The sequence below is a fragment of the Diceros bicornis genome, chromosome 22 (assembly GCF_020826845.1).
Source record: "Diceros bicornis minor isolate mBicDic1 chromosome 22, mDicBic1.mat.cur, whole genome shotgun sequence".
Taxonomy (NCBI): domain Eukaryota; kingdom Metazoa; phylum Chordata; class Mammalia; order Perissodactyla; family Rhinocerotidae; genus Diceros; species Diceros bicornis.
Window position 1 is genome coordinate 39,034,322 of NC_080761.1, and position 24,675 is coordinate 39,058,996.

At 39.4% G+C, this 24,675-nt stretch overlaps 1 protein-coding gene across 14 annotated transcripts in view; it reads right to left on the reverse strand.

Moving 5' to 3' along the window:
* Window positions 1-24,675, reverse strand: part of BNC2 (basonuclin zinc finger protein 2) — a 411,375-nt gene that overhangs the window by 19,287 nt on the left and 367,413 nt on the right. The window lies entirely within an intron of this gene.

Consider the following 24,675-nt stretch of genomic DNA (forward strand, 5'->3'; position numbering starts at 1 on the left):
GTGTTGTTAAATATACATTAAAAAGCATTTCACACTTTCATTTTTGCTAGTAACCATGAGATTTGCCTGGAGGTAGGACTTAAAAATCCTGCAATGTAATGTCAGGCAATCCATTTCAGCATAGATTGAGAGAAATCTATTCAAACACTTAAATAATGACTCCATCATTGTCAAGGCCACAGCTTCTTCCCACCAGCACAGGACACTCTGTACCCTCTGTGAATGACACTGGCCCTAACCCTGATCAAGAGAGTGATCAATTTAAGAAAGTATAAAATCTTCTGCAACAACAAAATAAGGTACTTATTATAATTACAAAGAGAAAAATTGTAACTTTATAATGGAGAAACCTAGCAGACACCACCTTAACCAAGTGATCCAAGTTAACATCACCGGTGACAAGAATCATCATGTACCTCCTGATATATACACCGAGAAGGGCACATCCTCCTCTTTGTGGCATTTTTGCCAAAAACTTATAACCTCAATGTAATCATGAAAAAACGTCAGATAAACCAAAATTGAAGGGCGTTCTACAAAATAGCGGCTAGTACTCTTCAAAATGTAAAGGTCAGTAAAGATTACAACAACAACAAAAAAGGCCAAAGAACAGTCACAGATTGGAGGAGACTAAGAAGACAGGACAAATGAAGAAGTAATGTGAGATTCTAGAGATCCTAGACCAGAAAAAGGACATTAGTGCGAAAACTGGCAAAATCTGAATGAAGTCTCTAGGTTAGTGAATAGCGGGTGTCAATCTTAATTTCTTGGTTTCAACAATTGTACTATGCTTATGTACAATGTTTTATTAGGGGAAGCAGAATAAAGGGAACTATACTATTTTTGCAATGGAAAATTCTCTCCTGTAGACAGTTCTACTCAGCCTTGTGATATAAAATTCTCTCTGGACCACAATCGTACAGTCTGAATCATGACAACTAGTTTGATTATTAAGGAAATACTTGCCATTTATTTAAATTACTTTTTTTAAAAAAAGAAGCTCTAATAGTTATATGTTAGTCCTTATAAGACTCACTCCTAGCATTCTATCATTTTACATAAACTCTATGTATGGGGGTGTCCATTCCTACATAAACTGTCACACAGATACCCCCGCCCTCCATCTTATAGATAAAAGTAGCCTTCAGATCAAATACTCTCATGCAGCTCTCTGCTCAGAACAGTCATATAATGATGCTGGTACATGGTGACTCTGGATGATCCTGGAGTCCCGCAATAGCTATTTTTAAAAAGTATCACTCATAGCAATTGGTCTCCCTTACATCCTTTTTTGGAATAGGGGAAGCAAGGGGGAGTGTCAGTGTTGTACGTAAATAGAGAAATAAATTGTGATTTTGTATAGATTATCTCATTTGAACTTCATAATAGCTTCCAGAGCTCAGCAAATGTTTAACAGATGAGAAACCAGAGGTGAAGAAAGGTGAGATGGCTTATTAAGGTTGCCAATATGCTAACTTGGGCCCAGGGACTTGAACCAAGAAATTCTGACTTCAACTTCATCGAGTGTAGTAAATGTCATCCATGATGCCATTTCCCAGATGGGCACATTGAGTCTGTGATAAACGGAGTAGGACTTCTCCTGAACAAGGCTGGTCTCTAGAGCACTGTAATGTCTTCTTCTACGCCACTCTACTTTTACCATCAAATCCACTCTCTTGATTGTTCTGTTATGGAATGCATCATTTCTCAGGCTGAAACCCAACCTGAGCAGTGTACACCGTCAATTCTTCCTCAGGTTCCTCCCAGGTACCCTGCACCTAAATCTGCATGTCACACAGCTGGTGGCCTCTGGTATTAAAATAGGCCTTAGAAACCATAGCAACTGATCAAACCCACCTGAGGCATCTCCTTTCCATCACCCTCCTGTCTTCCCTCTCCCCACAGTACACAGCAGTCCCATATGGTTTCTCTTTTCTCCTGGCCCGCCACAATGCCTGCTGCTATTTCTAAAACCACTGCCTCTCAGACTCTCTTTTAGTCCTGAGTAGCTGTCTCTGCCAAAATAGACACTGCTACGTTAAACTACTTACTTCTGGGGGAAGAGGTCCAGGTAAGCAAGATTTAGAACTTTGCTGGGAGCCTGAATCATCAAAGAGAAGCTTCATTTATAGAGGTAACAAAAGCAGCAATTTATACTCACATAGAAGGACAACATAACATCTTTGCAAACAAACGTGCTTGGGAACAGGACAAATATCAACATTACACACTCAAACTGGAGTCCCCCTGACAGGGCACCCTCTGAATCCAGGCAATATGAAGTGCCACAGCAGTTCTCTCCAAAGAAGCCATCATTCATATCTGATCAAGATTGTCTAATACCATCAGTTCATAAATAAAGAGACCGCAGTAAGAAACAAAGTTGACTTTCTTACGCAACATAATGAATTTGCACGCTCAGTGCTAGGAAAGGCTATCAGTTTTAGCATATTCTTGGATAAACTAGTTGAAGGGAGTTAGAAACCATCCAAGGGAAAAAACGGAGGCCAGGTTCTTTTTTCCTGAAGAACTTTGTGACAGAAATAAGCACGGTCTGGTGCAGTGATTCTCAAACAGTGGCTTAAGATTCCTCTGCTAAGGCAAGCATTTCCATGAGTGGTCTGAATGCTATTCAGAAAGGACCAGTGTCAACCTGAGGGCTATTTTTTTTTAAACCAGACCGCAAGTAATTGGGAGTCACCATTTTGAAACTTCCAGTACAACTTCACACTACTGCAACAACTAAGGGCATGACAATTTCTTTTTTAGCAATTTATTTTTATTTAAATTACGTATTGTCTTAAGACTAATTACGGGGGAAAACTGGTCCTCCCTGACAGATAGTTTGAGAAACACAGATGTAAGATCTAGGCCCCCTCGCCATGTCAAATAACTTTACCAGAGTGAATAAGAGCCATAAAAAGAATTAGGTATTATCAAAGAATAAACATTAATAAGACAAAAATGCAATCTGTTAGGCCAGTAGGAATATCCTGACTGCTGACCAACCCACTCTGGGACACAGGTCTTGTGCATAAATAATAAATTATATCAGAGCGTATAACTGGATATTTGTCCTTCCATTTGATTTTGTAGTTGGTGAGTGAGTTCCTTCAGGCCTTCCCATTTGTAACCAGAGTTCAGTGACCTATAACCCTTTATGTTGGGAATTATTATTTACAAAATGAGGCTAATAAGACATACCCTGTTAAGTAAAACGTAAGGTATTATTATAAGTATTGTTTTCTTTTGAAAATAACTGGTTATACCGTTAATGAAGAGATGAGTAACATCAAATAATCCAGACTTATAAACCAGTTTTACTGGGTTCAGAAAATGTATAAAACACTTAAAATATTTACATTTAAGCATTTTAAGTGAAAAGATTTCCTTTTATTACTTCGCTGGAATTGGTGATTATCACTCGGTAGAAAGCTGGCACCCAGTTCTCTATGGCTTTGCAGAGGGATTTTTAAAAATCTTTTTCTGTAGTAGGATCAACTGTCATGGTTTCAATGGTTTTATCTGAGCCCTTTCTTCACATCAGAGCACCTTATATGACTTGCAGTTTTAAAATCAAAGTAAAGTAAAGTTGATTGGTTTTTCTTATTTGGGGGAGAAGGATAGTAGAGAAGGAAAGAATATAAAGAGATGGAAGCAAGACCCGATGAGAGGCTTTGGGATAATTAGTCAGGTGACCTCAAGCCCAGAGAATCCTTAGTCCAAGAATGTATCCATCTGTGTTCACGGCCAGCCACTACCACGCCACAGGCCAGGGGACAGACAGTGCCTTTCTTTCTGTCCACGCACAGGAATAAGGGAGGAACACTGAACACAGCAGAGGTCTAGGGCCTATTTGCTCCAGCAGAATTTGAACCACAGGTTTCCCCCAGTATCTGAAAGTTTGCTTTACGCCACTTCAAAAACTTACAAAAAACCTACATTAGGACCTGTTTTCGTCAACCAAAAGAAACCTGAGGAAGACTTCTGCTTTTACAAAAAAAGGCAAAAAGCGAAAATAGTGTTCAGTGTTTGTTTTGCAGCGAGCCGTTACAGAGGCTAAACAGTCAAGCATGCTGTTTATCTCAAGCCCTCCACGTCAGCCACAGCTGACAACAAGGCAGGCAGACATAGAAGAAGGTGTAGACGTTTGTGCCCTGCCCGCCCTAATGGAGTCAGACGACGATGAGATGACAACAGATGACCCTCCTCCTCTCTCTCCTACACCCCAGTCTCCTGTACCTCCCACCACCCCAATCTCCGAGGCCTCAGCCTGACACACCGTCATCACCACCCCCACCTCTCAGCCTTCCAGTGTGCTAGCTGGCTTCCCAATTCTGGTAAGTGAAACTATACTGCACATGTATTACTTCTACTTTATATATCATGTGTATTTATCATATCATTTCTGTTTTCACTATGTGTTAGTGGGTATTTTAGGTTTTACGTGTTATTTGGTATGATTTCGTGCGTTATTTTTTGGGTTTGGGAATGCTCAAAAATTTTTCCCATATAAATTGATGGTAATTGTTTCTTTGCTTTATGCCATTTCAGCTTACAAAAGGTTTCATAGGAAAGCTCTGCTTTCGGATAGCAGGGGAAACCTGTATTAAGAAATAAGCAGGTTGCCGGCCTGGTGGTGTAGTGGTTAAGATCGCACGCTCTGCTTCAGCGGCCCGGGGTTTGCAGGTGCGGATCCCGGGTGTGGACTTTTGCACTGCTCATCAAGCCATGCTGTGGCAGTGTCTCATATACAAAGTAGAGGAAGATGGGCACAGATGTTAGCTCAGGGCTAATGTTCCTCACCAAAAAAAAAAAAAAACCCCCAAATAGTTTAACTCTAAATGACAGGTGTGGAATAATTTAATTTCCTATTCTATTACATGAACTTCTTGTCAGTCAAATTTAAGGCATAATTTAAAGGAAAATCTTATGATAAATGAAAATATTTCCCCTTTGATATTATTTTGAATCTTTTAATTAAATGACATTGAGCTATAGAGAATGCTGACCACCTAGAACAAAATCATAGGTTTACGAGACGTACTTTTTGATTTCATGTCTAGATTTGCAGAGTGTGCTATCTTAAGAAATTATTCCAGGGGCCGGCCCGGTGGCGCAAGCAGTTAAATGCGTGCGCTCCGCTGCAGTGGCCCCGAGTTCACCAGTTCGGACCCCGGGCGCGCACCAACACACTGCTTGTAAAGCCATGTTGTGGCAGCGTCCCATATAAAGTGGAGGAAGATGGGCATGGATGTTAGCCCAGGGCCAATCTTCCTCAGCAAAAAGAGGTGGATTGGCATCAGATGTTAGCTCAGGGCTGGTCTTCCTCACAAAAAAAAAAAAAAAAAAGAAAAATTATTCCATCATAACCATATTGGAAACTTATTTTCATGACCAGTTTCCCAGTGGAATTTTCTATTCTTTCTCCTTCAGGATTAATTCAAATATCAAGGCAGGAGGAACGGGGTTGGGTAGAAGGTATAGAAATTAACAAATTTCAAGCCTATCCAGCTTGCTATTCCATCAGGTAAAATTGAACAGTAATTGCTGAGTTAAAGATTGCTGAAACAATGCTATGCAAAACTTGAATCATAAATTTTGCCAGGTTTTCTACCTGTTTCAGTCTTAAGGGTAAACAAATAGTGAGAGATCTATACAATGGAAAGGGAATAAACTACTGATACACACAGTGCAACGGACAACTGTCACACGCGTTATGCTAAGAACAAAAGAAGTCAGACCCAAAAGACTACATACATATTCTACCATTCTAATCATATGAAATTCTGGAAAATGTAGGACTATAGGAACAGAAAGGAGAGCAGTGGTTTCCAGGGGCTGAGGGCAGGGGAAGGGGATTGATTTCCAAAGAACACCAGGGAACTTTTTGGGGTGATGGAGATGTTCTATATCATGATTATGTTGATGTTTAAATGACTATATGGATTGTACACTTAAAATTGGAAGATTTCATTGAATGTGAAGTATACCTCAATGAGGTTGACTCAAAACATTAAATCATGCCAAGTGCATGAAATCTCACACTCAAAACTCAACATTCACAACTTTCCCTATTTATAGGCTATCTTATTTCTCATTCCCTGCATTCTTTTGCAACCAGAATAATAAACACACATATCCTTCCTATTCTCTCCTATCAGCAGGGTGTGCACAAGAAGCCATTGTGACGTGGGGAGTAAACATGAAAACATCTACAAATTTTTTTTTTTTACCTAAAAAGACAATTTGCTAATATTTTATATGTGGATTTACAGTAATATATTACTAATTTAGAAACAGCTTTACATATATTGGGGAGCAAGCTCATATATTTTTACTAAAGGGGCGTGTGGTCGTAAACATTTGGAGACTGCTTCTCCACAGAGCTAATACTGATAGGTGGCAGACACGTACCATGTGCACACACCTTCACAAATGCTTTGGAAGAAGCTGATGAGAAGCAGTCAGTTAATTCACCTTAGCTTGCCTCCAGCTGCCTTTGTGCTGGCCTCTCGGTTAGGTGGACATGTGTCAGGATGTGACCCAGAAATTAGGAAAGGTATCATCTAACCGCTGGGTCATCTCAGGAGCAAGTGATGGGCTCAGACTATTATCTCGGATGATGTGAACAGGGGCATTCCATCAACCTAACTTAACAGGTGTGGTCTGCAAATGGCGAGCTCGTACCACTTCTGGGTTGGACAGGGCTGCCTACGAGGACTCAAAGTAGCATGAGTGTGAGGGAGATATTCTGTGGCAGAGAAGCCTTTGAGCACTAAACACAGTTTTAAAGAAAAAAACTTAGAGAAGCCATAAAACTTTCAGCCCTCTTCTCTCTCATTCTCCCACTAGTTACCTGTTTTAGAACTCAGATGGGTCCACATCTAACAAGCAGATATTTCAATTTTAAATTGTTTTTCTCAAGTCAAGTCACTTTTAAAACTCTTCTCTGCAGCCAAAAAGTTTAAGTGGTCTGGGTGCTCTCCACTTACATCAGAGCCAATTTTTTTCCTTTTTTGTTAGATTATGTTTATCTCTCTAATTTACAGGACTTGGCAATCCTAAGTGTGCACAGGTCAAAGTTTGCACGTCTGTATGCCTGCATGTGTGTGTGTAAGCAGGCAAGAAGGGGAGATGAATAAAAATCTCAAACAAAAAGAATTCTTATTGAAAATAAAAGATTCTGGGAACTACTTAGGGAAATTTTTTAAGCAATGTTGTGATAATTTCTGAGAAACACTTGAAATTATGTGGGAAAATAACTTGGCATGCTTATTTGTTTTAGCAAATTTACATTTAAACACATATTTCTTGGAGAGTACTGGCTGAAAAGGGTGTAGCACTAGCATATACAATATACATCGGGGCTGTTCGGTTGTGTAAGTAAACAAAATTATACCATTCTCTGTTCACACAGAGCTCTTTTGTGTGATTGTGTTTTTCCAGTATTTCAGGCTAATGTTTCTGGGCCAGCTGAAGAAACTATAATATCTGTAAGCAGAATGAAATACACTCATTTATACCATGATTACACCAAATGGTTCAAATTAGACTTGATAAAAAAAAAAAATCAACATTTGTTTTGGGTAATGAAAACCCTACTCCATTTCCATGATTTGGAAATTTGTATTTTGCAGAATTTCTCAAGAGCATTATTTTACCGTCAAAATACAAAGTTGATCGGTCACATCCTTGCTTCCTCTGCCCCTCTCTAGGCCAGAGGTGCCCCATGAGAAAGAATCAACAGGGTGTGGCCCAGACAGAAAGACAAACTTCCAAATAAAAATCGAGGCTGGATTTTATTTGTTAACGTTTATCCATGTGAACACACCTTTTGGAAAACAAATATGCTTTCTTCATCAAACCAAGACTGTCGTCGTCATGAAATGAGTGTGCAAACATCAGAGTGAGGTAGATATTGGCTCACTGTGATTACAGAAGCTGGTGCTAAATTCAATGTGTCCACTCTATAAAGAACTTGATTTGAAATATCTTTCCGATTCCTCCTTTCTCCCCCCGAGGAGAAATGAATGCTACAAGAACATCCACTATCGGTTAGAACACTAGAGCTCTCAGAAAACTCTGCATTAAAGAATTTTCTGTCAAGATGAAAATCTTATTAGTACTTGTCAGCTGACACGCTAACACTGAAGTCTTCTCTCTATAAATACTGTTTGCACATGAGGATTGACTTTAAAAGGGTTACTTATCACACACATGTGCATGTACACACACACGCGCGCGCAAGTTCACACAGAGTACAATTCTCGGCTCACTCCTACTGTACACGAACCTCATTATAAATCAGTCTTATTATAACATTCAAAATGCTCGACCATGGAGAATGGTGGTATAATGAGGTAAGACATATCAAATTACTTGCAAAAAAAGTACAAAGTTAAGGAATGCTTCTCCTTGGGTAACTGGAAGTTTGAGGAGCACGACCCTTGAATGCAGTTGGTAGTAGAAAGAAAAAGCAACAGGGTAATTTTATGCGACTTTTAGGTATCGGCTTTGATATTTGTCAATATGTAAATTTCTATCATTTCTTTTTCTCATCTCTATTTGTTAATATTTTTCACAGTGAAAACAGTATCTTTTAAAAGAGAAAATTATTGATAAATTGACCAATACACTCTCTCAAAATGATCACCTCTCTAAGCCAAATAACATTATCACAATGCCAGGGCACAAGTTTTAAATTGTTCTTGTGATTTTTAAAACATATTGTTTGACTTTTCATAAAAAATTCACTTTGTTATAGATTGTCCTTGATTACGGACCAGAGAAGAATATATAATTCATAGAGGACTATCACTTTTTTCCTCAATAACAGTCTGTACAGCATTTTTATTCTAAAAGTTGTGATTATGATAGATCACTCTGGGGTTACAACATATTTAATCACAAAGCTCCAGCTAAGCTCTATTCAAGGCCTGCCAGGATTTCTTCTCCGTACCCAGGAATTTTAGCTTGTCTAGCTTAAAATCAGCCAGACGCATTTCCTCTATGGGCATTTGTTTGCAAATAAATAAAACAGGTGCCTTGCTTTGCCATGTAAAAAAAAATTCAGAGGAGTAAATTACTTTCTGCAATGTCTAGAACTGCACTTCCAAGATTCAAAAGTATTTTTCAAATTTCCCAGCTCTATTGTAAAATCAAACCTGAGAAACTTTTAAAGACCCAATACATTTTAATATTTAATAATAGTATCTTAGGAATCATTTAAGTTTCAAAATAGAAAACCTTAAATCCAGCCGATCTTCCTAGCATACCAACCTGTAATATCAAATTGCTTGTGAGTCGGTGAGCACAGAATATCTAACTCTATACCTGTAGGCTAAAACAGAATTTGCATCTTAAAGTTCCAAATTTTGATTATGTTTAATATAACACATATTTAGCCCTAGAGGAGAATAAGTGAATGACGCCTAAATTCTAGTCTTGGTTTTGCCAATGACCAGCTAGCTGTGTGACTGCTGAATCACCAACACCCAGCTTTGGTTTCCTCACGTGTAAATAAGAGCCTTATAAATTTCCTAAGCTTTATTATTAAATCAAAATTCCATTACTGGACTCCAAAATTCCATTCTTCGATTATCTATGCCTAGAATCTGGACATACAAATCATTTTAATTAAAATGTTTTAAACCCTAGGCTAATATTTTTCCTCTAAACCACCTTGTGTAACCAACTTATTTTTAGAATACATGTGTTTATGACGGAAGGTATGCCCTTATCTGAGAGTTACTGTATTATCCTCTCTTCTGGATGCTTTCCTTGATGTTTCTGTCTGGGGCTGCTTATCAGTGATGTGATTACAGGTACTAATTCTTCTAGATTAATTTTTACTCCTGGTCAAGTCAGTGATCAGTTCAAGTGAAAATTTTGCTTGAAAACTAGAGAAACCACTCAAGAAGTCCCTAAGAGGCCTTGGAAACAACCCCTGCCCCCCCCATCACACCAGTAGGGTTTGTGAAAATTCTGCAACTCAAGGCTCAATCATTCCAAAATAAATATGTTATAACTCCGTAAAGCTATATAAATAAGTATCTGTAGTCTTCCAGTGATTTTCACAGTTCTAAAAAACAGCAGTATTTGTATATAACACCCTCCCCTCAATTAAACCCTTTAAATACACATGAGTTATTCACTTAGAGATGATAACTCCTGGGTAAATCATTTTATGGATCAGGACAGCAAAGGAACAGTTTGAAATCCTCAGAAAACACTAGAAACAGGAGGAAGGAGAAAGATGGTCCCTGTAAGTGGTCTTGTTTTCTTCTTCCTTCAGACATAAAGATAAAGCCTGAGTCCTAGGCAGCTATAAATCTGCTCGCTTTGCAATAAACAAACCTCACCAGAGCCCTTTCTAACATTTTTGCTTTGAGGTCTACATTTTCTAGTTTACCTCTCTTTCTATCACTAAAGTTCTGCCCCTGAGTTTGTAGAAAGCCTCGTTCATCTGGGGGCCTGGCTGGGGCTTTACATACCTAAACATAAATGCCAGAGACCCTGGTGTTTCCTGACGTGCCTTCCTATAATGTCTGATAAACAGCAAAAATGGGTGCAAAATTTTTTTTCATGATAAAGGTGAGTTTACACATCCGGTAAAGGCCAAACCCTGGAACAAATTCAAAGCCACAACCTTTAATCTTTGTTTGAAGTCTTCTCTGTGCAACAAAGATTCTCAATACTAGTGTGTTATCAGGGCCTCCGAAGCTTGAATGGAAGATTCCATTTCACGTATTATACTTTGAATTACTCCACAACTGAAGCTGATTGAACAACCCTAAGGAACTTTAATATGTTCATTAGGATGTGAGGGAGCAGGGGTAGGAAGAGACTGAAGACTCACTAGGCTGTATTCCGTAAAAGAGAGAGGATTGAGTATTCTGTAAAAGACACTGAGGGCTGAGCGTGTGATTGAACAGAAAGATGTATTGGGAGATTTAACTTTGTTCTTCTCTGGGTATAAGAACAGCAGTAGAACACAAAGATTAATTTCCTGCTTTAGCATTCATCAGGGAACAACACATTATTACTTGTAACACATACACAAGGCTGTTGATGGATATACTTTCCTTTGATTGCTCAGATTAAATGTGCTTCTATAAAGGCACCCCCACACACACGTGTGTATAATTATAAATCCACGTATGCATTAACAGTTTGTGTTTCTGTGTATTTATAAGCAGCTATCATTATAGATGGTACACATTTTATATGGCCGCAAAATAGAGGTGATTTGGGGTTGGTGGCTGACTGAGCAAATAGAGATCAAAAACAGAATAATCAGAGTAAACAATCAATATATGTTACTAGAACAAAAAACTCAGAAATTCAAAATAAAGGAGGATACGAGAAAGAAGCACGCATTACAGAGCACAAGGTAATAACCGCGTCTGCATGCCTTAATACCCTCTTCTCCCAGCAGTCCTGACTTTCTAAGCAGCCCACTTCTCCACATTAACGGGAGTCATTTGGAGAGCAGCAAACGTGCCATTAGAAGCACTTTTACAAGTGTATATTCATCCACCAATTAGCTTAATGTGGCCGCTTTCTGCATATTTTCTATCCAGGCTTGCACAAATCTTATTAATATTTCCCCCTAGCGCTTTGACAGATTACCTTGTCATTACGCATCCTGGAGCCTTTTAAACAATATGGGTAAACTACTGTTTGTGAGGTTAATGACAATTATCCCCTAATTACTGCATAAGTCACTCAGTCCACTTTATCTCATAGGCAGGGTTCTGCTCTGTGTATCTGCCATTGTGTCACCGTAAATGAATCTTGTATTGCTATGTTTATCTGCCATTGCCTTGTAAATTACACTGACAGAAGAATGAACAAATTACTGCATGTCATCACTTAAATACCGCTTCTGAAATTTAAAAAAAAAAAAAAAAAAAAAGCTTCAGCCAGAGCTTGAATTGAGATTTTAGCAGATCACAATTAGTAAAAACATATTTAATGTTTTATGTTCTATTTCAAGGCTGATAGCTTGGAATTTAGCAATGGAGTCACAACAGTGGTACTGGGGATGAGTGGGAGACGAAGAACAGTGGAAGTAAAAGAAAAAAAAAAGGTGAAAACTGAAATAATAACACCACCCCAACCTCCTGAGCACACTTCCTTTTATTTTAACAGCTGATATGGCATTCTTGAAGTATTTTCCAAGATTTATCAACTCTAAATCAAATTCAATGGGTTAGGGATAAGCCACACTCTTCAGCTGGGATCATTTTTTTCAGTTACTTATAACCAGTCCAGACGTAAAGACACAGAATCTATGTAATTGAGAACAGATAATTTAATAAAGGCCACAGGCTAAGCCAATTTCATTGATGCATTTTTAAACATTATTAAATAGGTTCACAAACACTGTTTCCAAAGTTGCATTTGAAATTGTTTACCAATGTTTACATCAATGAAATTAGTCCATTGCTGTATCAGGGTGACTACATTTGCTCTGACACAATTCACAGGAAAACAGGACAATATGAGCATCCTTAAAAAAAAAAAAAGACAGATTGAGTCAATTGCAAATAATCTGGAAGAATCTGTCTTTAACCTGAAATCTATGATTCTGCACATTATCAGGTAAATAAACGTTTGCATGAGAACAGGCAGAAACATCTGGCTTCCTGAGATGACTGCCGTTTAATGAGTATCTTAAACATTCTGAAATGTGAAACATTCAAAAGCCTCCATTTAAATGACACCAAGGTGGCTGATAACTGGCAAGCATAGGGAACCGGGCCACACCAACCTAAAGGATGGCTTTCAACTCTCAATTAGTTGGGCGTGTGAAAGCTTGCATCAAATCACCTTACAACAGCCATGAGCTTGTAAGGGAGGGCTCACAGCACTAATGGTAAAGCTATTTGGGGGGATGCATGCACGCACAGACAGTACCTCTTGGTGCACTCGCTGAACAGGCTGGAAGAAAAAGCTGCAGCAAAAAGAAAGGAAAACATGAAAGCCAGAGTTGACAGGCCTAGCCCAGTGGCTTCATAGATTCTAAGCACAACACCTAGGGCTCCCTCCGGTCCCCAAAGACTGATCTTAGTGTCTGTCCTGCATTCAGTTAATGTAGCTTCTACTGAGCAAGTGCTGCAGGCAAAAAGGAAAGCACCATCCAATGTCCTTTTCTTTGAGTGTGTTAAGTTCAAGTTAAGAGATCCCAGTTAAGACAGACATGACTGTGACAATCACTAAGGGGTTAACATTTGTCCTGATTTTTTTAAACTATTCAGACTCTCTATGGTATAGAACTGAGAAAAGTGAATTTCTAAATAATTAACTTTTTCTTTTAACATCGGATTTCCTTGCCTTTTTTTTTTTTCTTCTTGTGAGGAGGACCAGCCCTGAGCTAACATCTGCCAATCCTCCTCTTTTTGCTGAGGAAGACTGGCCCTGGGCTAACATCCGTGCCCATCCTCCCCCACTTTATATGGGATGCCGCCACAGCAAGGCTTAACTAGCGGTGCGCCGGTGCGCGCCTGGGGTTCCAGGCTGGCGAACCCCGGGCCACCGCAGCGGAGCGCGCACACTTAACCGTTTGTGCCACCGGGCCGGCCACGCCGTTTTTTTTTTTAACCTTGCTAATGGTATAGCCACTCTGGCTGGCTGGGGTGGGGGGAGACAAAGTGCATTTAGGGGAGATAAACTCTTGGTGTCACCTCAAAGATGACCACAAATAGTCTTTTCTTGAGTCTGTGAAGTCAGTGCTGGTTACAGAAAGGGAGGCAATTCTGGAAAGATTAATATAAATGCCAAAAAGTACCCGAGCATAAGTTAGCACATGAAGACAGCCATTAAGAAAACAAATATCAGGGTTTCCCTACTCACTGTAATCCACCTTTATACATTTTCATCAAATTTCCAAAAATGGAGACTGGGAATGTTTCACTCCCCTTCCTAGCAAACCTTCAGTGGCTCCCTACTGTGCATAGAATCAAAATAAATTCCCTTATGTGGCATTTGAAATCCCCTCAATATAAACCCAACCTACCTTTCCAGCATCATCTCCTGCCAAGACCTCTGAAGCTCCAGCTACAAAGAGCTACTTGCCATAAATAATCCTGAGTACGGTAAAATCTTACTTGCTTCTGAACCCCTTGCCTTTCTGACACAATCATTCTCATCCTTCGAGGCCCAACTTAAACGAACCTCTCTAAGAAATGTTCCCTATCCTACCCTTTTCCTTCCTTCTCCCCACTCCCAGCAAGGATGACCCGCCCCTTCAGCGATGTGCTTATACTTCTATGTCACGTAGGTCTCTTCATCACAGGATTACTGTACTTTATATCCCACTGCCAAGATGAATCAATACTGAAAGAATTCATTTATACTATGAATGGAGGAGCTGGGAGACAATTCAGAGGTCATCTAGTGCCACCTTTTTATTTTACAGATGAGAAAATTAACAAATAAGTAACTTGCCCAAGATCAGGAAGCTCAAGTGTGACTAGCTGACTTGAGACAAGCCGTCCAGCCCTCCTGACAGAGTCTAGTGCTTCTCCCATAATACTATCCTTCTCTCCGGGCATGATGATTCTTGACTCAGGAAAGAGAAGATCCACTCCAATCCACTGCCACGCTCTGGGTTTGAGCAGATTCCAATCAGCTGGGACTCTCTGCCACCCCACACTAGCCCTCAAGACATTTTTCCTGAACAGAACTCCCCTTCTGACCATCAAGAAGGGGTCCGACAGAAACGTCAAGTCCTTCCCCAAGACCACTGGTGCAGGGAGGCAGCTTCATTACCAGTGTGCTGGGGGTGAGGAAAGTTGAGAACAATAGTTGTAGCAAAATATGTATTTTTTTAATTTAGACCTCACCGTTTTTTTTTTTTTTTTCTTTTCTCTGCAAGTACCAGAAAATTATCTGTTGTTCTTGGAAAATGCTTTTGGCAGTGACATTACATTTATGTTGGATGTTTTCTGGATCTAAGTTAAATCCTAGTGTACAAAGAACTAGAAAGAAAGCAAAATGCAAGTGTCTTTCACATGGTTGGCATTCTGTATATGCCTACAGAGTGAATAAATGAATTAAATCAGTCCAATGTAATATTAGACACAGAAATAATAAACTATAATTACAAATATGTGTGTATGCACATACTTTCTTCCTTCATTTTATCTTCTGCAAATAACTTTATACTTATTAATTCGTGAATCCTCATCTGGTCTTCCCATCAACCCTGCTATTTCTCATTTCTGTCCTGCATCTGCTCCATCTCTTATGAAGAGAACTTCAAACCAGAGGATTTAAGGATTCTTCCTATAGACTCAAGTAACCACCCACTTGCTCAAAAAGAACTGTTATCTGAATTCTGAAAACAAAACAAAATCTGAAACATACAAATGCATGGAGGCCCATTTTGTGCTGAAAATGCTATTTTTAGGCTAAAAGATTGCTTTAAGTAATATAGTCTCTGTGCCTTGGTTTCCTTATATATGAAACGGGGTAAAAATAGCTATTTGCTAGAGCTCTGAGGATCAAAGAAAAATAATAATGCCTATACTTTGCGGAGTCCTTACAACAAGCCAGGCAGGACTCTAGGTAATATATATGTATTACATTTGTCTACACTCAAATCAGGTTTGAGGTACTATTACCAAACCCACTTTACAGATGGGGAAATTAAGGCACAAAGTTGAGTAACTTGCCTAAGGTCAGAAAGGTAGCAATTTTGGGAGCCAGGACTCAAACCAGCAGTCTGAGTCTAGAACTGTATTGAAATGCCTTGCTCTGAAGACACTCTCGCCTGCAGACCCACATCTGAGCCTCCATCAGTGGCCCCGCCTGCTTTCTCTTTCCCACTCTTCTCTCTGAAACGTAGGCCGGAAAAGTTAAGTTTCCTTTGACCCATCCCTTCGTTAACTCAACGTTGTCCAGTCACATACCTGTCTCTCTACACCTATTCTCACAGGCTTAGTAACAGCCCACTTTTCTTCCTAACTGGATTATTTTAATCGTTCCTCCTCCCTCTCTTTCACTCTTTTCACCCCACTCACATTTTGATTACGTTCTGATGCCAGGTTGCATGTCCTACAGTGCACCTCTGAACACATTACAACCCCTCCCTCCAAAGTAAACTTCCACGGCTCCCCTTTGCTAAAGGATTTAAGCATACATTCTTCATGCCGGTATTCCAGAACCGCCCCAATCTAGCTTTTAAATCTCACTTCCTTTACACACACTCTGACACTGTAGCTGGACTGGACTACTTCACTTTCAGTTAACGAACTCTCCTTTCTTACACACCACATCTTTGCTTACCCTGTCCCTTCCACTTGGAATGTCATCATCAATTTTCTGGGGGCCCTCTATCATCCAAGGCCCACCTCTCATATATTACCTCTATCGATAATCCTGTGACCGATTCAGAATTCCCATTTGCTTTTCATGTCATTTTTTTTTTTACCATAGTCCATTTCAAATAGGTCACATGCAATCTGGGATGACCCCTTACAGTATAACCAGACCCTTGAGCACAGAGTCTCCAGAACACTCATCTTCATACCACTATAGCAACTAGGACAGTGCCTCACACACATTTTAACCGATTATGCTGCTTTTATACCTAATTCATTTCTGTTGACAACTGACCACTTGCCATTTCTGTAAACCCAACTGTCTTCTTTTGACAGATGTTTACTAGATTTCTAAAAACAGCCAGTATGAGTCTAAAACATAAGTCGCCCAATGTTTGGTGAGGCAGTCACAAACGCAAACGCAGATATCCAAAAGTTTTATATTATGTACTTAAGAACAAAAAATGTGAATATTTTCTGATGCAAGTAAAAATTCATGTTACTCAAAATATTTTAAGACCTTGGTTGAGTCTGCTTCTGTGTTCACTTTATTACATGATTGTTTATAGGTTTAGGGGCAAAAACTCAAATTTTCTAAAATGTGAAAGTAAATGACAGTGCAGAAAAAGAGTGGCTGTCACAGGAAAACAAGGTAGGAGGAAAAAGAATTTTAGAGATGAGGAACTAAGCAAAGAAAGGGAACTCAAAAATGCAAATATGGGATATGAATATTCATTGGGATATGAATATTCATTTCAAGTTCGACAGACCAGAAGCAATTTCCACTTGTGGCCAACACTGAATTATCAATGTTAAAACTGAATATTAGAACATTTAAAATAATTTAATTGAAACAACAAGTAGCTCCGTCCTGGCCAGAGTGTGAGGTGTATCAGTATTGGTAGACAGGGCGGAAGGAAGAAGAGTAAAGAAATCTCTTTCATAAAAGATTTAGTAAAAGTGAAATGGCAAGGAGAAAATAAACACACAGGTATACGACAGTAGAGACTAGAGTGTCAATTCTGAATATGTCAATTTAATTCTTAATATGGGGCTCTGCTTGCGTACCAAAAATAAAATGCACAGGATGGGGAGGAAAAAAAGCAGAGAAAATGGATGTTGATGAATGAATATGAAATGTATTGAAAAAGATATTACAGAAGCCTTTTCAGCTAGTCTAAGTTAAAAAATATAAAAGGCTTTCACTTATTTTCCTTTTCATACCTATTATCATTTGTTACTTCTAAACGGCGGCTATAATGGTTCCGTGGAATATAAAACGAATGACTTACTGGTCTTAGAAATGTACTAACTTTTATAATTAGTGAGCTGCTTCTCTCAATGAATCACAGTGCAATAAAACAGTTCAAGCCACCTTTTAAGAAAATCAACTATTTGTTCATTTTCTAAATCACTAGGACTTTTTCTTTACTTATCACGTTTATTTGAGAAAGGAAAGGTAATACTGAATAAAACTATGAAGGAGTTAAGTCATTTTAATAAAAAAATCAAAATTTCATTAATAGAAAGAATGTCAACAACATTTCATTTTTTACTTTTTTTTGGTGAGGAAGGTTGGCCCTAAGCTAACGTCCATTGCCAATCTTCCTCTTTTTGCTTGAGGAAGTTTGTCCCTGAGCTAACATCTGTGCCAATCTTCTGTTATTTTGTATGTGGGACGCTGCCACAGCATGGTTTGATGAGTGGTGTAGGTCCACACCTGCGAACCAAACCTGAGAACCCCAGGCCACCAAAGCAGAGCGCGTGAACTTAACCACTACAGCACTAGGCCAGCCCCCATGTTTTACTTCTTATAGAAGTACCTATCAAGGCAGAAGACAAAAAATTTTTGTCATCTCACCTATCTTCTCTTTTGGTGTCTATTTACATGAAGTCTAAAATAGACATTTTCTATAAATTTACATGCTCTATTTGCTCTATGTTCAGTTGTCTCAGAAGTAAGGCCTAAAAGTCATCCTACCAGACCAACAAGGTAAAGTGTATGTAAACTCTTAGAGACAGGTGAGAGCACTGTCAGGCCAACAGGCGAGTCAGTGACAAGGCCAGCAGTAGCCACTAACTGAATCCAGTTTCTGTCTTGTACTTTCTCCTGAAATGCTTTCCTGGATGACATTGCTTAGCAGCACTACTGTTTCTCTTTCTTTTCCCAATGAGGAAGCAATTAAAGAGTCCTTTCAAATGGAAAGAGATAGTAAAAACTCTGGCAAATTCTCTGTTGGTGTAGTAAGGAAAGGCATTTCTAGATGAACAACCAAGAATTGGAATAAGGTAATAAGACCAAACAAAATTAACTCTAATTTAAGGTAGTTTTTGTTACTTTATTTTGCTAACTCATAAAGCATTTCCAAGTGAGAGTCAATTGCCACTGTATGCCATCAATGAGCAGAATTCTAGTAAGTAATGATTTCCAATGATTAGGATAGTAGGTAACGGCAAAAATGTGTACGTGTGTGTGTGCATGTAAGAGGGAGAGAAAACACATTGTGTTAAGTCTCTCTCTCTCCTTTACACTTCAGTTCCAATGAGAAGAGAGAACAAAGAATGAATTCATATTGATAGGAAGGTGCCAGAAGTGCCCACCTAATTATATTATATTATAAACTCAACACCAAAATGCAGTAGTGCTTAGGAAGAAAATGATACAGAATGGGGGTATCCATAAGGCAAATCTTCAGCCACACCTTCAGACTTTCTGCCTTTCCTCCTTGTATGGAATCCTATGTTAGGTTTTAACTACTGTGTTGGAGTCCCCAAGACCAGCCCCAAGATCGGTGAGACTCACAGGACTCAGCGATAGTCATACTCACAGCTACGGTAAAAGGATACAAAGCAAAATCAGCAAAGGGAAAAGGAGCATGGGGCAAAGTGCACAAGAAACCAAGAGCATACTTCCGAGTCATCTCCCCAAGGAGTCACACAGGAGGCACTTAATTTCTCCAGCTTCAAATTGAGACAACACATGCAAAGTGCTGTCTACAAGGCAAGCTTATTAGCAACTCAGTGCCCATGGTTTTTACTGGGGGTTGGTCACATGGGCACCCTTTGCCTAGCGTGTAACAAAAACTCAAATACCAGACTCCCAGAAGTAGAGCAAGTGTTCAGCATAAACCATATTATTTGCACAAACAGTTTAGAACAGTAAGCCACTCTTATCAGTTAGGGAATGGTGGGAACACTCCAAAATCCAAGTTCCTAGATGACAGCCATGGGCCACCCTTGCATGCAGGCCTTTCTAAGGATGGCAGTCTCAGGCCTGCTATGTTAACTCTTTTCTCTGCACACCTACCCGTCACCATTTCAGATCCACCCTTGTTTCAGATCTGCACCCCCAATGCCATCCCACACAAAACAGATTCTGTAATTGTGGTTCTAGATGGCCATAAGCTCAGCTCTGATACTTGATCCGGGAATGGGTGGACAGGTGGGAGATGATGTCTGTCTTTAGTGGAGCATAGGGAGGTGGATTTATTAGTGCCCTCTTTCTTGTCAGGCTAGGTTGAGTTTAAAAAACATTACTGAAAACTCAGTCTGTACCTAAGGGGAAAAAAATACCCCTACTGTTATAAATTGCACAACAATAGATACACGAGATTAAGGCTCATAGAAGCCAAGGGACTATGCTAGCTTCATTTTCTTTAGAGAACATCCATTCAAACGAGTATTTAATATATCAAACGTTATTTATTAGAAGATGCAACTAATGGTTCCCCAAAAGAGGCCTCTGGTCCAGAAGAGGCTGGAAAAGCAGTTTCTGTGGTTCCTTTCAACATTCGCTTCTAATAACAAAAATCAATATAGGGATGCTTACAAATCTCTTGGTTTTGATTTTATATTTAAATAGGGTAGAAAGTCTTCATTGTTGTCTGAAACTGGCTTGTCAGTTCTTCGCCTACAAATATGACATCCAACTTATTTATGGCAATCTGCTAGAAACATAAAATAATTTAGGAAAAGGAAATCAATGCAGTATTTTGTTTTCAAGCCAATCCACCAAATATATGTAAAAGTAGACACACACAAAATTCTTACTTTAAGTCAACATTTCCTAAAGCTCTATGGCAAGGTAGAAATCGACCTTCAGATTTTACTAAAGGGCTATCATAAATCTGCATTAAGGAGAGATGTGCGATGTGAATTTGGCTCCAACGGAAAGTCACAACTATGTTCACTGAGCACTGACTATGTGCCAGAACTAAGGGAAAAAGCATCTCACATGCATGAGCTCACTTAGTTACTCCATCACTCAATGCACACATGAAGGCTAGAAACTGCATTTCAGCTCAAGTCCAGAGCAAGGGGAGAACAACGAGCAAATACAAACACACTGTCCTTCTGTTTCGTTTCCTGGTTTTAGTGAGAGCTCCCCTGCTGAGCAGGGATATGGCAAAAGAAAACACATTCCTTCCACTTCATATGGGCAAGGCAAGTGCAGAAACCCTACAGTCTCTTGTGAATAACACCACCAATCAAGACAGAAATCCTTACTTAAGTAAAAAACAACAACAAAAAACAATTAGAGAGTTAAATGGAAGCCAAAATACATCCATATGCATGTACTTCCTCCTTCCCTCAGGATATGAGTCAGAATTTGGTGTCGTGAATTAGCATTTGTCCTGACATGTAGGATCGAGTTCTATAACATGACCTTCTTCCCTCTCTCTACAAAAGGGTCTGATGCTCACAAGTAGCTAGAAAAGAAACAAGAGACACAGCAATGCCTGTGAGTCCCCACTGAGGGTCTGCTTTATAAACAACATTCTGGGAGTTTCCAGGCCTTTGTAAGTAATGCTCTCAGGCCACAGGTGTTAGATTTGTTTTCTGTGGCTTTAGGGTAAAGCTCTCTGCAATGGATTTTACTGAAGATGGGGGGCGGGATTTGAGGCTCTGGGCAAAATGGAACATGGTGGTCTTTGATCACTCCAAGCCAACAAGGAAGAACACACCTATTTGCAACAGCCCCTGATCCAGAAACATTACAATTCTCCACAGAAACCCAGGCAATGCACGGCAGGAGAAGGGGGACTCAGGACCTGGGCCTGAGGCACCCACACACATAGCAACAAAGAAAACAGCATGCAAACAGCAGCTGCATTGACAGTCAGTGAGGATGGTGGCTGGTTTTTAGATCTTACGCTGGAGAGAACAAAGACATCCCAATTAATCACAAGTAAGACAAGTGGAAAGTTGGGGCTTCTGTACCTATTTGAACAAATAAAAAGAAAAAATCATGCCAAATGCATATATTCTTCATATATATAAACCACAGACTGCACAGTCTTCCTCTGGCCACAGCTGCCAGCTCCATTATCCCTTTCTGCAAGAGCTTTGAGAAAGAAAAGGAAATGAAATGAAATGGGGGAAAATATTTCCATCATATATACAGCAGACTGTGGCTAGGTAAATATTTTTTAGCCTTAAAGAACATTTTAATATGGATTTCTGGCAAAATTTGTAATCATCTAATAAGTATTTTATTAAAGTTGATAAGATGTATCAAGAGGCCAACCATAAGTTGTATCATAGAAGTCACAGTGTAAAAGGCAGCAACACGACAGGAGTGGTAGAATACAACTGCAGGGAAATTCAGGAAAAGAGCATGAAAGATCATTGACCATCGGTGAAAAAGGATAAGCTCTGGTCCTAAGAATCCTAAAACACCTGCTTTGTGGAAGTAAGGGGAGGCAGAATGGAGTGGAGAAACAAATCAAATCAAAACAAAACAAAATAGAATAGAATACAGTACGGAGTGTGAAGTCACAGACCTGTGCTCCAGCAGCAAATCTTTTACTTACGAGCTGTATGGCCACTCTGAGCCTCAGTTTCCCAGCCATGAAACCAGGATAGTAATTCTCAGGATTATTAGTTATTATCAGGACTGAATTAAACGAAGTACAAATACTCTTGAGAGGCCTCACCAAATTTTAGGCACACGGCAGGCACTCAGTAAATGGTTGCTCATATAAATAGTTATAGCTTTAGCATAAATCCGAGGATTAACTGAAATCTTGACCTTGCATCTAGAAATCTGACTGTACAATGTGATCTAATGAGACTGCATATAAGACAGTAAACAATAAGTGACACAACAGACTTTTAAAGACAAAGGCTAAAATTACAAAAAAAAGTTATACCAATAGTCTTTAATTACTGGAGAAACTATACTTTGATTAGTTTAAGATTTTCTTGGTTCTAAGTGCTACGTAAAACACGCAGAGGTAAGATTCTTATAAAATAGGATTGATTTTCTGAATGCTTTACATGTGAATGTCATTCACGTGAATCAATGATATGTCTTTTTTAAAACGATCATTTTATCCTTTTATTTATTGGTTGGGTGTTGGCTCTGTGTGTGTGTGTGTGTGTGTGTGTGTGTGTGTGTGTGCGCACGCGCATGCGCGCATAAGAGAACACGTGCGCAGAGAAATCAGGGTTTTTTTTTTTTAAATAAAAGTATGGCAGGAATCTGTTTCCGCTTCTCCAGAAGTATGGAACTCCCTTCATAGAACAGAGAAGCCACTTGAATGAGGATTTATGATGTGATTAGAGCCAAATATCTCAAAAATGAAGCAATCATATAGGTTATTTTGTAAATATTTTATTAATCCTCTAAGAGCCTCCTAAGTGAAGCCTCACAGATACTTACATTCTTAATCTGCTATGAATAAACGCTTCAACCCAGCGCCTGCATTCCAATGACCCAGGACTAAACGGGAGAGTAAGAAGGTTTCAGGTATCACAGGTGTGACTCCTTGTCAAGACAGAACCCAGTGACAAGCTCCCTCACCAGGGATGGCTCACTCCAGTGACTTAAGGAGGTTACGAAAGTGCAACAAGCCTTAATGTCAACTACACGGTCTTGCATACCTACCATGTCAGGGGCCCTCAACCTTCCTGGGAATTTATTTAGATATAAGAGTTATTTCTTTTCTAACAACATTTTCTGCCTGCCACTGAGCTGGAAGGCCACTCACTTTTCGTGTGCTTCTAGTTCACAAATGCTGGTAGTGTTCTCTTCAAGGTACGTTGGGTAAACAGAATCTTGCTTCTACTTCCTAACAAATAATTTCTTTAACGCCTTCCCTTGATTTCATTCGCATACCTCCAGTGGTAGACATACAGTTACAAGATAAATTCAGAGCTGCCTGACTTTCATCACAAGCAGTTCTTATTAACATTTAAAGAGTGTCCATGGGCAAATCTATGGATTGCTCTTCTACTCCCACTCACTCAGAAATCCTCCTGCTGTCTCTGTGCTAACCCAGGATTTCTTCACTCGCATTCTTAATTTTTTTCTAACTCAAAACCATCTCCATTCACCAGCCAAAGAAAAAAGTTATGCATGACAGTTGAAACATGATGTGCCAATGTAAATTAAATTTGGCCTTACTATAAGAATTAATAAAGTGATCCACCTAAAACAGCTCAGGAGCAACCTCCTAAGACTTCTGCCTCCAACGTTTTTATTGAGATAGAGGCACCTACACCTATATCTTCTCTACCTTCTCAAAAGCTTGAATTAAATTTTTCCCTTTAAGCGCAAACTGGTGTAAAACGGGAACCAAGACCAAATCTTACACCTCCTGTTGGCAAAATGATTAACAGAGAGAGTCAAAAGACTAAGTTTGGAGAAAAGTAAAGAAAAAAACCCCACCAAACATCTGATGAAATCCCAGCTAACAGAAAGCGGCAAACTCAAACAAAGGGCTTTAGTTGTATGATAGTTAAGAGTCAACCTGCCTTCCATCTACATCATTCCACCCTCTTTCAAAATGGAAATGGGGAAAAGAGAGAACACATCATCAATCTGTGATGGGCATTCAAAGAAAAGGTCATTTGCTCCATTACTGCTTGTTTCTGGTCTTCACATCAACCTCCTTTGCCAGAAGAAATGTCTCCTCCCTCTCTTTGTTCTTTGTTTTCATCCGTGTTGTTCGAGTTATTTACTGTTCTCTCTCTCTTGTGCTTCGGATCCCAAAAGGGCTTACCTAAAGTTTCTTCGCTTCTACTCTTGGTTGATTTCCTGGTTTTGTTCCCAAATTTCTAGACCCATCCTCTCCTTCTCTTGACTTGACCATCTTCCAAATTCAGAGCTCACCTGTTTCTTTTTCTCATATTACTCCATTGGCCTCTCTCTCTTTTTTTTTTTTGTGAGGAAGATCAGCCCTGAGCTAACATCCATGCTAATCCTCCTCTTTTTTTGCTGAGGAAGACTGGCTCTGAGCTAACATCTATTGCCAATCCTCCTCCTTTTTTTCCCCCAAAGCCCCAGTAGATAGTTGTGTGTCATAGTTGCACATCCTTCTAGTTGCTGTATGTGGGATGC